At 47.6% G+C, this 13,059-nt stretch overlaps 9 non-coding genes across 9 annotated transcripts; all 9 read left to right on the top strand.

Annotated features, from left to right (window-relative positions):
- Positions 1-1,684: 1,684 nt before the first annotated feature.
- Positions 1,685-1,756, top strand: TRNAP-UGG (transfer RNA proline (anticodon UGG)). Its single transcript has one exon. It is a non-coding gene; the product is annotated as a tRNA-Pro (tRNA).
- A 420-nt stretch (positions 1,757-2,176) lies between these two features.
- TRNAV-CAC (transfer RNA valine (anticodon CAC)) lies at positions 2,177-2,249 on the top strand. Its single transcript has one exon. It is a non-coding gene; the product is annotated as a tRNA-Val (tRNA).
- Positions 2,250-3,564: 1,315 nt separating this feature from the next.
- Positions 3,565-3,636, top strand: TRNAP-UGG (transfer RNA proline (anticodon UGG)). Its single transcript has one exon. It is a non-coding gene; the product is annotated as a tRNA-Pro (tRNA).
- Positions 3,637-5,442: 1,806 nt separating this feature from the next.
- On the top strand, positions 5,443-5,514 carry TRNAP-UGG (transfer RNA proline (anticodon UGG)). The gene has a single exon. It is a non-coding gene; the product is annotated as a tRNA-Pro (tRNA).
- A 421-nt stretch (positions 5,515-5,935) lies between these two features.
- On the top strand, positions 5,936-6,008 carry TRNAV-CAC (transfer RNA valine (anticodon CAC)). Its single transcript has one exon. It is a non-coding gene; the product is annotated as a tRNA-Val (tRNA).
- Positions 6,009-7,323: 1,315 nt separating this feature from the next.
- TRNAP-UGG (transfer RNA proline (anticodon UGG)) lies at positions 7,324-7,395 on the top strand. Its single transcript has one exon. It is a non-coding gene; the product is annotated as a tRNA-Pro (tRNA).
- A 420-nt stretch (positions 7,396-7,815) lies between these two features.
- On the top strand, positions 7,816-7,888 carry TRNAV-CAC (transfer RNA valine (anticodon CAC)). The gene has a single exon. It is a non-coding gene; the product is annotated as a tRNA-Val (tRNA).
- A 1,315-nt stretch (positions 7,889-9,203) lies between these two features.
- On the top strand, positions 9,204-9,275 carry TRNAP-UGG (transfer RNA proline (anticodon UGG)). Its single transcript has one exon. It is a non-coding gene; the product is annotated as a tRNA-Pro (tRNA).
- Positions 9,276-12,961: 3,686 nt separating this feature from the next.
- On the top strand, positions 12,962-13,033 carry TRNAP-UGG (transfer RNA proline (anticodon UGG)). The gene has a single exon. It is a non-coding gene; the product is annotated as a tRNA-Pro (tRNA).
- The last annotated feature ends 26 nt before the right edge of the window (positions 13,034-13,059 follow it).

A 13,059-nucleotide genomic window follows, 5' to 3' on the forward strand; every position in this document is an offset into this window, starting at 1 on the left:
GTGCCATGTCCTTGCGACAAGCACTTTGTGTTCTCTGTTAGCTCTCAGTAACATTCCTTGATTTGCTTGTGAGTTTTGGCCGTCCGATCTCAAAGTGGAAATATGTCCTTCCCTCTGTACGCTGCATAGGCCCTCAGCTGGCATACTTGTATATGTGCGCATGCTTGATAGGACGTATGTTTTAGGCTGGATTGTGTGAGCTTCAGGCGCAAGGCATTTGATTAGTCTTTAAGCAGGTCCACTTGCACTGCCCTTTGCACCTGTTCTCCCAGTCCCTACAAAGGTGAGCAAGCAGCTGTTTCTGTAGTGTAGTGGTTATCACGGTCGCCTCACACGCGAAAGGTCCCCGGTTCGAGACCGGGCAGAAACACTCTCTGCTGGCATTTTACACAAAATAGTTTTTTTCCCCTTTTGTCACACACAAATGTAAAGTATGAACTTATTTGCGTTCCCATGGAAATAGCATATGCTCTCAAGCGCTTGAGAAATACACTGGGAAGGCAAGCATCCTCACATGTATTCTGTATATGGGGCCAATAAAAAAATGCACGCGCTTGCATTTTGTGTATGTAATGTTGCAGAGCACAGAGAGGATTTATTTTCCCTACTGCTGGGTATTTGGGTCTCTGGGATCACAGTTGGGTCCGCTCCGTCCTCTGAAATGGTCCATATTAGTTACATAGGTTAGTGTACCAAAGAAATAATACATTTTCATATACAGCTTCTTCATTTCTGTGTTCTGAGGGATTACCAGTTGTAAGAAATGCACTTGCCGGTACAGTGATTCCCTGGCTTTCTCTGGCCCGAGAAAGCTTTTCCTCTGAAGTGGGAACAGAAGTTGGACTGCTTCTGCTGAACTTCCTGAAAGCAGAGCTGGCGGGAGGAGGGACTTTTTGAGTGCTGGGAAAATTTGAGCTGGAAATTTGCATCGGCTGGACAGAGATTGCTTGGAGCAGCCAAAATATAATAACGGCCATGGCGCTCAAGTAAAGCAGAAAGCTTTTAGTATACACCTTTTGCACTCTTGTCAACGAAGCTGGGCTCTGTGAATGCTCACCCTACGCAAGAAAAGAGAACAGACTTTGCTGGTGACCTAAATATATCTCGCTGATCGAGCACGATCGAGCTCTGAGTGAGCAGCTGTGCAATGGTCATCTTTACCAAAGGGGAGATGCTGCTTTTTCCAGTGTCACGCCCATGCTCTCAGGGCTGGAGGGAGGAGGGCTGCTTTTTGTTTTTACAGGCAAAAGGAAAGGCCCAGCCCTCAGAGCTTCTGCCAATGCAGATCCCAGCAGGTGCAAAATAAAGGCTCTCCCCCACCTTGCCAGCTGCAGATTGATCAGAAGACTGCTAGTCTAGTGTGTTGGGCCACTTTCTCTCTTCTGTGTATCGTCCCCTCTTATTACATAAACAGCATAAGAGGAATAAAGGAAGGAAGGAAGGAAGGAAGGAACAGTGTATCGCAAGCACCTTCCACCCTGATGTCAATGGGCCACCAACCTTCGGGATGAGGAGGAGACCTGTGAAGACAGTCAGAGCGTGCCGACTGGGGCATTCATTTGGCTCATACACCGACAAGGCTTTCAGCGGCAGGAACAAACTTCAGGAATAGGCATTCTTGGCCTCGAATCCTAAGGGGGGTGCAAACGCTGAGGACAATTCCGTCAAATGCTCAAAGGACCGTGGCTTGTTGGTCTAGGGGTATGATTCTCGCTTTGGGTGCGAGAGGTCCCGGGTTCAAATCCCGGACGAGCCCAATCAAGGTGGTTAACTTGAGCTCCTTTTTTTTGTTTTTTCAATGTTATTTTCATTGGACAGACTCTCTGGTTTTCTCGGTAAGCAGTAGTCGATGAACAATTCACTTCCTGAACCTCTTTGCGTGCCATGTCCTTGCGACAAGCACTTTGTGTTCTCTGTTAGCTCTCAGTAACATTCCTTGATTTGCTTGTGAGTTTTGGCCGTCCGATCTCAAAGTGGAAATATGTCCTTCCCTCTGTACGCTGCATAGGCCCTCAGCTGGCATACTTGTATATGTGCGCATGCTTGATAGGACGTATGTTTTAGGCTGGATTGTGTGAGCTTCAGGCGCAAGGCATTTGATTAGTCTTTAAGCAGGTCCACTTGCACTGCCCTTTGCACCTGTTCTCCCAGTCCCTACAAAGGTGAGCAAGCAGCTGTTTCTGTAGTGTAGTGGTTATCACGTTCGCCTCACACGCGAAAGGTCCCCGGTTCGAGACCGGGCAGAAACACTCTCTGCTGGCATTTTACACAAAATAGTTTTTTTCCCCTTTTGTCACACACAAATGTAAAGTATGAACTTATTTGCGTTCCCATGGAAATAGCATATGCTCTCAAGAGCTTGAGAAATACACTGGGAAGGCAAGCATCCTCACATGTATTCTGTATATGGGGCCAATAAAAAAATGCACGCGCTTGCATTTTGTGTATGTAATGTTGCAGAGCACAGAGAGGATTTATTTTCCCTACTGCTGGGTATTTGGGTCTCTGGGATCACAGTTGGGTCCGCTCCGTCCTCTGAAATGGTCCATATTAGTTACATAGGTTAGTGTACCAAAGAAATAATACATTTTCATATACAGCTTCTTCATTTCTGTGTTCTGAGGGATTACCAGTTGTAAGAAATGCACTTGCCGGTACAGTGATTCCCTGGCTTTCTCTGGCCCGAGAAAGCTTTTCCTCTGAAGTGGGAACAGAAGTTGGACTGCTTCTGCTGAACTTCCTGAAAGCAGAGCTGGCGGGAGGAGGGACTTTTTGAGTGCTGGGAAAATTTGAGCTGGAAATTTGCATCGGCTGGACAGAGATTGCTTGGAGCAGCCAAAATATAATAACGGCCATGGCGCTCAAGTAAAGCAGAAAGCTTTTAGTATACACCTTTTGCACTCTTGTCAACGAAGCTGGGCTCTGTGAATGCTCACCCTACGCAAGAAAAGAGAACAGACTTTGCTGGTGACCTAAATATATCTCGCCTGATCGAGCACGATCGAGCTCTGAGTGAGCAGCTGTGCAATGGTCATCTTTACCAAAGGGGAGATGCTGCTTTTTCCAGTGTCACGCCCATGCTCTCAGGGCTGGAGGGAGGAGGGCTGCTTTTTGTTTTTACAGGCAAAAGGAAAGGCCCAGCCCTCAGAGCTTCTGCCAATGCAGATCCCAGCAGGTGCAAAATAAAGGCTCTCCCCCACCTTGCCAGCTGCAGATTGATCAGAAGACTGCTAGTCTAGTGTGTTGGGCCACTTTCTCTCTTCTGTGTATCGTCCCCTCTTATTACATAAACAGCATAAGAGGAATAAAGGAAGGAAGGAAGGAAGGAAGGAACAGTGTATCGCAAGCACCTTCCACCCTGATGTCAATGGGCCACCAACCTTCGGGATGAGGAGGAGACCTGTGAAGACAGTCAGAGCGTGCCGACTGGGGCATTCATTTGGCTCATACACCGTCAAGGCTTTCAGCGGCAGGAACAAACTTCTGGAATAGGCATTCTTGGCCTCGAATCCTAAGGGGGGTGCAAACGCTGAGGACAATTCCGTCAAATGCTCAAAGGACTGTGGCTCGTTGGTCTAGGGGTATGATTCTCGCTTTGGGTGCGGGAGGTCCCGGGTTCAAATCCCGGACGAGCCCAATCAAGGTGGTTAACTTGAGCTCCTTTTTTTTGTTTTTTCAATGTTATTTTCATTGGACAGACTCTCTGGTTTTCTCGGTAAGCAGTAGTCGATGAACAATTCACTTCCTGAACCTCTTTGCGTGCCATGTCCTTGCGACAAGCACTTTGTGTTCTCTGTTAGCTCTCAGTAACATTCCTTGATTTGCTTGTGAGTTTTGGCCGTCCGATCTCAAAGTGGAAATATGTCCTTCCCTCTGTACGCTGCATAGGCCCTCAGCTGGCATACTTGTATATGTGCGCATGCTTGATAGGACGTATGTTTTAGGCTGGATTGTGTGAGCTTCAGGCGCAAGGCATTTGATTAGTCTTTAAGCAGGTCCACTTGCACTGCCCTTTGCACCTGTTCTCCCAGTCCCTACAAAGGTCAGCAAGCAGCTGTTTCTGTAGTGTAGTGGTTATCACGGTCGCCTCACACGCGAAAGGTCCCCGGTTCGAGACCGGGCAGAAACACTCTCTGCTGGCATTTTACACAAAATAGTTTTTTTCCCCTTTTGTCACACACAAATGTAAAGTATGAACTTATTTGCGTTCTCATGGAAATAGCATATGCTCTCAAGAGCTTGAGAAATACACTGGGAAGGCAAGCATCCTCACATGTATTCTGTATATGGGGCCAATAAAAAAATGCACGCGCTTGCATTTTGTGTATGTAATGTTGCAGAGCACAGAGAGGATTTATTTTCCCTACTGCTGGGTATTTGGGTCTCTGGGATCACAGTTGGGTCCGCTCCGTCCTCTGAAATGGTCCATATTAGTTACATAGGTTAGTGTACCAAAGAAATAATACATTTTCATATACAGCTTCTTCATTTCTGTGTTCTGAGGGATTACCAGTTGTAAGAAATGCACTTGCCGGTACAGTGATTCCCTGGCTTTCTCTGGCCCGAGAAAGCTTTTCCTCTGAAGTGGGAACAGAAGTTGGACTGCTTCTGCTGAACTTCCTGAAAGCAGAGCTGGCGGGAGGAGGGACTTTTTGAGTGCTGGGAAAATTTGAGCTGGAAATTTGCATCGGCTGGACAGAGATTGCTTGGAGCAGCCAAAATATAATAACGGCCATGGCGCTCAAGTAAAGCAGAAAGCTTTTAGTATACACCTTTTGCACTCTTGTCAACGAAGCTGGGCTCTGTGAATGCTCACCCTACGCAAGAAAAGAGAACAGACTTTGCTGGTGACCTAAATATATCTCGCTGATCGAGCACGATCGAGCTCTGAGTGAGCAGCTGTGCAATGGTCATCTTTACCAAAGGGGAGATGCTGCTTTTTCCAGTGTCACGCCCATGCTCTCAGGGCTGGAGGGAGGAGGGCTGCTTTTTGTTTTTACAGGCAAAAGGAAAGGCCCAGCCCTCAGAGCTTCTGCCAATGCAGATCCCAGCAGGTGCAAAATAAAGGCTCTCCCCCACCTTGCCAGCTGCAGATTGATCAGAAGACTGCTAGCTAGTGTGTTGGGCCACTTTCTCTCTTCTGTGTATCGTCCCCTCTTATTACATAAACAGCATAAGAGGAATAAAGGAAGGAAGGAAGGAAGGAAGGAACAGTGTATCGCAAGCACCTTCCACCCTGATGTCAATGGGCCACCAACCTTCGGGATGAGGAGGAGACCTGTGAAGACAGTCAGAGCGTGCCGACTGGGGCATTCATTTGGCTCATACACCGACAAGGCTTTCAGCGGCAGGAACAAACTTCAGGAATAGGCATTCTTGGCCTCGAATCCTAAGGGGGGTGCAAACGCTGAGGACAATTCCGTCAAATGCTCAAAGGACCGTGGCTCGTTGGTCTAGGGGTATGATTCTCGCTTTGGGTGCGAGAGGTCCCGGGTTCAAATCCCGGACGAGCCCAATCAAGGTGGTTAACTTGAGCTCCTTTTTTTTTGTTTTTTCAATGTTATTTTCATTGGACAGACTCTCTGGTTTTCTCGGTAAGCAGTAGTCGATGAACAATTCACTTCCTGAACCTCTTTGCGTGCCATGTCCTTGCGACAAGCACTTTGTGTTCTCTGTTAGCTCTCAGTAACATTCCTTGATTTGCTTGTGAGTTTTGGCCGTCCGATCTCAAAGTGGAAATATGTCCTTCCCTCTGTACGCTGCATAGGCCCTCAGCTGGCATACTTGTATATGTGCGCATGCTTGATAGGACGTATGTTTTAGGCTGGATTGTGTGAGCTTCAGGCGCAAGGCATTTGATTAGTCTTTAAGCAGGTCCACTTGCACTGCCCTTTGCACCTGTTCTCCCAGTCCCTACAAAGGTGAGCAAGCAGCTGTTTCTGTAGTGTAGTGGTTATCACGTTCACCTCACACGCGAAAGGTCCCCGGTTCGAGACCGGGCAGAAACACTCTCTGCTGGCATTTTACACAAAATAGTTTTTTTCCCCTTTTGTCACACACAAATGTAAAGTATGAACTTATTTGCGTTCCCATGGAAATAGCATATGCTCTCAAGAGCTTGAGAAATACACTGGGAAGGCAAGCATCCTCACATGTATTCTGTATATGGGGCCAATAAAAAAATGCACGTGCTTGCATTTTGTGTATGTAATGTTGCAGAGCACAGAGAGGATTTATTTTCCCTACTGCTGGGTATTTGGGTCTCTGGGATCACAGTTGGGTCCGCTCCGTCCTCTGAAATGGTCCATATTAGTTACATAGGTTAGTGTACCAAAGAAATAATACATTTTCATATACAGCTTCTTCATTTCTGTGTTCTGAGGGATTACCAGTTGTAAGAAATGCACTTGCCGGTACAGTGATTCCCTGGCTTTCTCTGGCCCGAGAAAGCTTTTCCTCTGAAGTGGGAACAGAAGTTGGACTGCTTCTGCTGAACTTCCTGAAAGCAGAGCTGGCGGGAGGAGGGACTTTTTGAGTGCTGGGAAAATTTGAGCTGGAAATTTGCATCGGCTGGACAGAGATTGCTTGGAGCAGCCAAAATATAATAACGGCCATGGCGCTCAAGTAAAGCAGAAAGCTTTTAGTATACACCTTTTGCACTCTTGTCAACGAAGCTGGGCTCTGTGAATGCTCACCCTACGCAAGAAAAGAGAACAGACTTTGCTGGTGACCTAAATATATCTCGCCTGATCGAGCACGATCGAGCTCTGAGTGAGCAGCTGTGCAATGGTCATCTTTACCAAAGGGGAGATGCTGCTTTTTCCAGTGTCACGCCCATGCTCTCAGGGCTGGAGGGAGGAGGGCTGCTTTTTGTTTTTACAGGCAAAAGGAAAGGCCCAGCCCTCAGAGCTTCTGCCAATGCAGATCCCAGCAGGTGCAAAATAAAGGCTCTCCCCCACCTTGCCAGCTGCAGATTGATCAGAAGACTGCTAGTCTAGTGTGTTGGGCCACTTTCTCTCTTCTGTGTATCGTCCCCTCTTATTACATAAACAGCATAAGAGGAATAAAGGAAGGAAGGAAGGAAGGAAGGAACAGTGTATCGCAAGCACCTTCCACCCTGATGTCAATGGGCCACCAACCTTCGGGATGAGGAGGAGACCTGTGAAGACAGTCAGAGCGTGCCGACTGGGGCATTCATTTGGCTCATACACCGACAAGGCTTTCAGCGGCAGGAACAAACTTCAGGAATAGGCATTCTTGGCCTCGAATCCTAAGGGGGGTGCAAACGCTGAGGACAATTCCGTCAAATGCTCAAAGGACCGTGGCTCGTTGGTCTAGGGGTATGATTCTCGCTTTGGGTGCGAGAGGTCCCGGGTTCAAATCCCGGACGAGCCCAATCAAGGTGGTTAACTTGAGCTCCTTTTTTTTGTTTTTTCAATGTTATTTTCATTGGACAGACTCTCTGGTTTTCTCGGTAAGCAGTAGTCGATGAACAATTCACTTCCTGAACCTCTTTGCGTGCCATGTCCTTGCGACAAGCACTTTGTGTTCTCTGTTAGCTCTCAGTAACATTCCTTGATTTGCTTGTGAGTTTTGGCCGTCCGATCTCAAAGTGGAAATATGTCCTTCCCTCTGTACGCTGCATAGGCCCTCAGCTGGCATACTTGTATATGTGCGCATGCTTGATAGGACGTATGTTTTAGGCTGGATTGTGTGAGCTTCAGGCGCAAGGCATTTGATTAGTCTTTAAGCAGGTCCACTTGCACTGCCCTTTGCACCTGTTCTCCCAGTCCCTACAAAGGTGAGCAAGCAGCTGTTTCTGTAGTGTAGTGGTTATCACGTTCGCCTCACACGCGAAAGGTCCCCGGTTCGAGACCGGGCAGAAACACTCTCTGCTGGCATTTTACACAAAATAGTTTTTTTCCCCTTTTGTCACACACAAATGTAAAGTATGAACTTATTTGCGTTCCCATGGAAATAGCATATGCTCTCAAGAGCTTGAGAAATACACTGGGAAGGCAAGCATCCTCACATGTATTCTGTATATGGGGCCAATAAAAAAATGCACGCGCTTGCATTTTGTGTATGTAATGTTGCAGAGCACAGAGAGGATTTATTTTCCCTACTGCTGGGTATTTGGGTCTCTGGGATCACAGCTGGGTCCGCTCCGTCCTCTGAAATGGTCCATATTAGTTACATAGGTTAGTGTACCAAAGAAATAATACATTTTCATATACAGCTTCTTCATTTCTGTGTTCTGAGGGATTACCAGTTGTAAGAAATGCACTTGCCGGTACAGTGATTCCCTGGCTTTCTCTGGCCCGAGAAAGCTTTTCCTCTGAAGTGGGAACAGAAGTTGGACTGCTTCTGCTGAACTTCCTGAAAGCAGAGCTGGCGGGAGGAGGGACTTTTTGAGTGCTGGGAAAATTTGAGCTGGAAATTTGCATCGGCTGGACAGAGATTGCTTGGAGCAGCCAAAATATAATAACGGCCATGGCGCTCAAGTAAAGCAGAAAGCTTTTAGTATACACCTTTTGCACTCTTGTCAACGAAGCTGGGCTCTGTGAATGCTCACCCTACGCAAGAAAAGAGAACAGACTTTGCTGGTGACCTAAATATATCTCGCCTGATCGAGCACGATCGAGCTCTGAGTGAGCAGCTGTGCAATGGTCATCTTTACCAAAGGGGAGATGCTGCTTTTTCCAGTGTCACGCCCATGCTCTCAGGGCTGGAGGGAGGAGGGCTGCTTTTTGTTTTTACAGGCAAAAGGAAAGGCCCAGCCCTCAGAGCTTCTGCCAATGCAGATCCCAGCAGGTGCAAAATAAAGGCTCTCCCCCACCTTGCCAGCTGCAGATTGATCAGAAGACTGCTAGTCTAGTGTGTTGGGCCACTTTCTCTCTTCTGTGTATCGTCCCCTCTTATTACATAAACAGCATAAGAGGAATAAAGGAAGGAAGGAAGGAAGGAAGGAACAGTGTATCGCAAGCACCTTCCACCCTGATGTCAATGGGCCACCAACCTTCGGGATGAGGAGGAGACCTGTGAAGACAGTCAGAGCGTGCCGACTGGGGCATTCATTTGGCTCATACACCGTCAAGGCTTTCAGCGGCAGGAACAAACTTCTGGAATAGGCATTCTTGGCCTCGAATCCTAAGGGGGGTGCAAACGCTGAGGACAATTCCGTCAAATGCTCAAAGGACTGTGGCTCGTTGGTCTAGGGGTATGATTCTCGCTTTGGGTGCGGGAGGTCCCGGGTTCAAATCCCGGACGAGCCCAATCAAGGTGGTTAACTTGAGCTCCTTTTTTTTGTTTTTTCAATGTTATTTTCATTGGACAGACTCTCTGGTTTTCTCGGTAAGCAGTAGTCGATGAACAATTCACTTCCTGAACCTCTTTGCGTGCCATGTCCTTGCGACAAGCACTTTGTGTTCTCTGTTAGCTCTCAGTAACATTCCTTGATTTGCTTGTGAGTTTTGGCCGTCCGATCTCAAAGTGGAAATATGTCCTTCCCTCTGTACGCTGCATAGGCCCTCAGCTGGCATACTTGTATATGTGCGCATGCTTGATAGGACGTATGTTTTAGGCTGGATTGTGTGAGCTTCAGGCGCAAGGCATTTGATTAGTCTTTAAGCAGGTCCACTTGCACTGCCCTTTGCACCTGTTCTCCCAGTCCCTACAAAGGTGAGCAAGCAGCTGTTTCTGTAGTGTAGTGGTTATCACGGTCGCCTCACACGCGAAAGGTCCCCGGTTCGAGACCGGGCAGAAACACTCTCTGCTGGCATTTTACACAAAATAGTTTTTTTCCCCTTTTGTCACACACAAATGTAAAGTATGAACTTATTTGCGTTCTCATGGAAATAGCATATGCTCTCAAGAGCTTGAGAAATACACTGGGAAGGCAAGCATCCTCACATGTATTCTGTATATGGGGCCAATAAAAAAATGCACGCGCTTGCATTTTGTGTATGTAATGTTGCAGAGCACAGAGAGGATTTATTTTCCCTACTGCTGGGTATTTGGGTCTCTGGGATCACAGTTGGGTCCGCTCCGTCCTCTGAAATGGTCCATATTAGTTACATAGGTTAGTGTACCAAAGAAATAATACATTTTCATATACAGCTTCTTCATTTCTGTGTTCTGAGGGATTACCAGTTGTAAGAAATGCACTTGCCGGTACAGTGATTCCCTGGCTTTCTCTGGCCCGAGAAAGCTTTTCCTCTGAAGTGGGAACAGAAGTTGGACTGCTTCTGCTGAACTTCCTGAAAGCAGAGCTGGCGGGAGGAGGGACTTTTTGAGTGCTGGGAAAATTTGAGCTGGAAATTTGCATCGGCTGGACAGAGATTGCTTGGAGCAGCCAAAATATAATAACGGCCATGGCGCTCAAGTAAAGCAGAAAGCTTTTAGTATACACCTTTTGCACTCTTGTCAACGAAGCTGGGCTCTGTGAATGCTCACCCTACGCAAGAAAAGAGAACAGACTTTGCTGGTGACCTAAATATATCTCGCTGATCGAGCACGATCGAGCTCTGAGTGAGCAGCTGTGCAATGGTCATCTTTACCAAAGGGGAGATGCTGCTTTTTCCAGTGTCACGCCCATGCTCTCAGGGCTGGAGGGAGGAGGGCTGCTTTTTGTTTTTACAGGCAAAAGGAAAGGCCCAGCCCTCAGAGCTTCTGCCAATGCAGATCCCAGCAGGTGCAAAATAAAGGCTCTCCCCCACCTTGCCAGCTGCAGATTGATCAGAAGACTGCTAGTCTAGTGTGTTGGGCCACTTTCTCTCTTCTGTGTATCGTCCCCTCTTATTACATAAACAGCATAAGAGGAATAAAGGAAGGAAGGAAGGAAGGAAGGAACAGTGTATCGCAAGCACCTTCCACCCTGATGTCAATGGGCCACCAACCTTCGGGATGAGGAGGAGACCTGTGAAGACAGTCAGAGCGTGCCGACTGGGGCATTCATTTGGCTCATACACCGACAAGGCTTTCAGCGGCAGGAACAAACTTCAGGAATAGGCATTCTTGGCTTCGAATCCTAAGGGGGGTGCAAACGCTGAGGACAATTCCGTCAAATGCTCAAAGGACCGTGGCTCGTTGGTCTAGGGGTATGATTCTCGCTTTGGGTGCGGGAGGTCCCGGGTTCAAATCCCGAACGAGCCCAATCAAGGTGGTTAACTTGAGCTCCTTTTTTTTGTTTTTTCAATGTTATTTTCATTGGACAGACTCTCTGGTTTTCTCGGTAAGCAGTAGTCGATGAACAATTCACTTCCTGAACCTCTTTGCGTGCCATGTCCTTGCGACAAGCACTTTGTGTTCTCTGTTAGCTCTCAGTAACATTCCTTGATTTGCTTGTGAGTTTTGGCCGTCCGATCTCAAAGTGGAAATATGTCCTTCCCTCTGTACGCTGCATAGGCCCTCAGCTGGCATACTTGTATATGTGCGCATGCTTGATAGGACGTATGTTTTAGGCTGGATTGTGTGAGCTTCAGGCGCAAGGCATTTGATTAGTCTTTAAGCAGGTCCACTTGCACTGCCCTTTGCACCTGTTCTCCCAGTCCCTACAAAGGTGAGCAAGCAGCTGTTTCTGTAGTGTAGTGGTTATCACGGTCGCCTCACACGCGAAAGGTCCCCGGTTCGAGACCGGGCAGAAACACTCTCTGCTGGCATTTTACACAAAATAGTTTTTTTCCCCTTTTGTCACACACAAATGTAAAGTATGAACTTATTTGCGTTCCCATGGAAATAGCATATGCTCTCAAGCGCTTGAGAAATACACTGGGAAGGCAAGCATCCTCACATGTATTCTGTATATGGGGCCAATAAAAAAATGCACGCGCTTGCATTTTGTGTATGTAATGTTGCAGAGCACAGAGAGGATTTATTTTCCCTACTGCTGGGTATTTGGGTCTCTGGGATCACAGTTGGGTCCGCTCCGTCCTCTGAAATGGTCCATATTAGTTACATAGGTTAGTGTACCAAAGAAATAATACATTTTCATATACAGCTTCTTCATTTCTGTGTTCTGAGGGATTACCAGTTGTAAGAAATGCACTTGCCGGTACAGTGATTCCCTGGCTTTCTCTGGCCCGAGAAAGCTTTTCCTCTGAAGTGGGAACAGAAGTTGGACTGCTTCTGCTGAACTTCCTGAAAGCAGAGCTGGCGGGAGGAGGGACTTTTTGAGTGCTGGGAAAATTTGAGCTGGAAATTTGCATCGGCTGGACAGAGATTGCTTGGAGCAGCCAAAATATAATAACGGCCATGGCGCTCAAGTAAAGCAGAAAGCTTTTAGTATACACCTTTTGCACTCTTGTCAACGAAGCTGGGCTCTGTGAATGCTCACCCTACGCAAGAAAAGAGAACAGACTTTGCTGGTGACCTAAATATATCTCGCTGATCGAGCACGATCGAGCTCTGAGTGAGCAGCTGTGCAATGGTCATCTTTACCAAAGGGGAGATGCTGCTTTTTCCAGTGTCACGCCCATGCTCTCAGGGCTGGAGGGAGGAGGGCTGCTTTTTGTTTTTACAGGCAAAAGGAAAGGCCCAGCCCTCAGAGCTTCTGCCAATGCAGATCCCAGCAGGTGCAAAATAAAGGCTCTCCCCCACCTTGCCAGCTGCAGATTGATCAGAAGACTGCTAGTCTAGTGTGTTGGGCCACTTTCTCTCTTCTGTGTATCGTCCCCTCTTATTACATAAACAGCATAAGAGGAATAAAGGAAGGAAGGAAGGAAGGAAGGAACAGTGTATCGCAAGCACCTTCCACCCTGATGTCAATGGGCCACCAACCTTCGGGATGAGGAGGAGACCTGTGAAGACAGTCAGAGCGTGCCGACTGGGGCATTCATTTGGCTCATACACCGACAAGGCTTTCAGCGGCAGGAACAAACTTCAGGAATAGGCATTCTTGGCCTCGAATCCTAAGGGGGGTGCAAACGCTGAGGACAATTCCGTCAAATGCTCAAAGGACCGTGGCTTGTTGGTCTAGGGGTATGATTCTCGCTTTGGGTGCGAGAGGTCCCGGGTTCAAATCCCGGACGAGCCCAATCAAGGTGGTTAACTTGAGCTCCT

This window comes from Ambystoma mexicanum, chromosome 2q (assembly GCF_040938575.1).
Source record: "Ambystoma mexicanum isolate Mex_15411 chromosome 2q, UKY_AmexF1_1, whole genome shotgun sequence".
Taxonomy (NCBI): domain Eukaryota; kingdom Metazoa; phylum Chordata; class Amphibia; order Caudata; family Ambystomatidae; genus Ambystoma; species Ambystoma mexicanum.